The sequence below is a fragment of the Papilio xuthus genome, unplaced genomic scaffold, assembly GCF_000836235.2.
Source record: "Papilio xuthus unplaced genomic scaffold, Pxut_1.1 DF828258.1, whole genome shotgun sequence".
NCBI classification, from domain to species: Eukaryota; Metazoa; Arthropoda; class Insecta; order Lepidoptera; family Papilionidae; genus Papilio; species Papilio xuthus.
Genome location: NW_013530391.1, coordinates 840,977 through 843,821, shown reverse-complemented (window position 1 = coordinate 843,821; position 2,845 = coordinate 840,977).

The following is a 2,845-nucleotide window of genomic DNA, read 5'->3' as shown; positions in this document are numbered from 1 at the left end:
TCCGAACTAGGATTCTACTCTCTTACATCTGGCCTGTCGTAACCTACGGTTGCGAAGCATGGACGATAAAAGAGGATACTAAGAGACGCCTCGAGGCATTCGAAATGTGGTGTTATCGTCGTATGCTCAGGATTAGCTGGACGCAGAAAGTTAGAAACGAGACGGTGCTCCAGCGCGTCGCTATGAGCCGAAAATTCATGCAGACCGTCAAAAAGCGTAAAGTGGAATACTTGGGTCATGTGCTGCGGCATGACAGGTACAAGTTACTTCAGTTGATAATGATGGGCAAGATTGAAGGCAAGAGACGCGCTGGACGTAGGAAAAAATCGTGGCTACGTAATATTAGGGAGTGGACGGGGATTAGGTCAGCAGAGGAACTGTTTCGCCTTGCGCTTGACAGAACCAAATATTCGAAGTTAGCGGCCAACCTTCAAGACTGAAGAGGCACTAGAAGAAGAAGAAGATGGCAAACGAACGAGCGGCCACCTGAAATCGCTGAAATAGCGAAGTGAACGTTGCCCATAGACATACGCAATTGTATATGCGTTGCCTAACTTCAATCGACGGAGAGGATGCACAGAAAGAAAATATTTTACCTTTCCATGCATCCTCTCATCCGCAAAGTCCACTTCCACTTCCAAAATGTATTTGAAACATTGTATAATTTAAAAAAAAACTTTGTAAAAAGCCTTTGAAATACTTTCGCGTCTTATTTAAATAATTTATATTATTATGTCCTATTAAAAGGAAATTAAAAATTATTTTTATTAGTAAAAATTTTACAAACTATAAGATATTTTGCAAATTATTTTTGATTTAGACAATTTTTATTTTATAAAACTAATTTAAATTACTTCGTTGGTTTATTAAGTCGTCTATTGCTTGAAATTCGACTACTAAAAGTTTTTTTTTTCATTATTTTTGATGAAAAAAAAAATAGTTTTTGTGTACTAACAAATTTTATGTTATTTTCGTTTAATTTATTTAAAAAGAAACGAAGATTTCTCTTTATTAGTGTTAATTAACTTTAATGCAATGTTCCTTGAAAAAAAACGGAACCCTTATAGGACCAGTTTGTTGTCCGTCAAGACAATGTAACTTTTAAATGATAGGAGTTGGATTTTTTATATTTTTTATCCAGTGTAGTTATCAACTTGGCTATGCACCAATACTGGCTTGTTGAATTTTGGAACACGCTGTATGTATATACATGTATTAAAAATATTACATACAGACAATTCAATTTTATTTATATATAGATACCAAATTATTTTGATTTTCACTGATTAATTTTTTTAAGTTAATTTTTTTATTTCTAAAGTTTTTTGTATTATAATATTTCTTATATTCGATATATATCGCTGTGGCATTAATAATTGGCATAACATATAAAATACAATAATTACCGTAAACTAATAATATTTAACTATTTAATAAATTAAGTCGTAATAATGAAATGTTGACGGGATCTGAAGAATAAAAAAAATATTAAAAAGTAGGAAAAAATCGAAAGAGTATGGAAGATTATAAAGTTTAGTTATACTAAAATACGATAGTTTAGATAAATTATTAATTTCGTCATTTTGTAAACTGACAGAGAAATTTTCGGTCAATCTGTAGGTATCATATTGTCAAATTGACTTTACATTTCTTTAGTATTTTTATTCCTAGTCAGATTACAAAATGACGAAGTTCCTAATCTGTAAAACAAGTACAGATTTAATATTGCTATAAATATGCTAAAATGCTAACAATCCAAATAAACAAAGAGAAACCTCTATGAGCGACAAACTCGTATTAGATAGAAACCTCTATAAGCTAAAAACTCGTATTAGATAGAAACCTCTATAAGCGAGAAACTCGTATTAGATAGAAACCTCTATGAGCGAGAAACTCGTATTAGAGAGAAACCTCTATGAGCGAGAAACTCGTATTAGATAGAAACCTCTATGAGCGAGAAACTCGTATTAGATAGAAACCTCTATGAGCGAGAAACTCGTATTAGAGATAAACCTCTATGGGCGAGAAACTCATAGAGAGAAACCTCTATGAGCGAGAAACTCGTATTAGAGAGAAACCTCTATGAGCGAGAAACCTCTATGAGCGAGAAACTCGTATTAGAGAGAAACCTCTATGAACGAGAAACTCGTATTAGAGAGAAACCTCTATGAGCGAGAAACTCGTATCAGAGAGAAACCTCTATGAGCGAGAAACTCGTATTAGCGAGAAACCTCTATGAGCGAGAAACCTCTATGAGCAAGAAACTCGTATTAGAGAGAAACCTCTATGAGCGAGAAACCTCTATGAGCAAGAAACACGTATTAGAGAGAAACCTCTATGAGCGAGAAACTCGTCTTAGATAGAAACCTCTATGAGCGAGAAACTCGTATCAGAGAGAAACCTCTATGAGCGAGAAACTCGTATTAGAGAGAAACCTCTATGAGCGAGAAACTCGTCTTAGAAACCTCTATGAGCGAGAAACTCGTCTTAGAAACCTCTATAAGCGAGAAACTCGTATTAGAGAGAAACCTCTATGAGCGAGAAACTCGTATTAGAGAGAAACCTCTATGAGCGAGAAACTCGTTTTAGAGAGAAACCTCTATGAGCGAGAAACTCGTATTAGAGAGAAACCTCTATGAGCGAGAATCTCGTATTAGAGAGAAACCTCTATGAGCGAGAAACTCGTATTAGCGAGAAACCTCTATGGGCGAGAAACTCATATTAGAGAGAAACCTCTATGAGCGAGAAACTCGTGTTAGATAGAAACCTCTATGAGCGAGAAACTCGTATTAGAGAGAAACCTCTATGAGCGAGAAACTCGTATTAGCGAGAAACTTCTATGAGC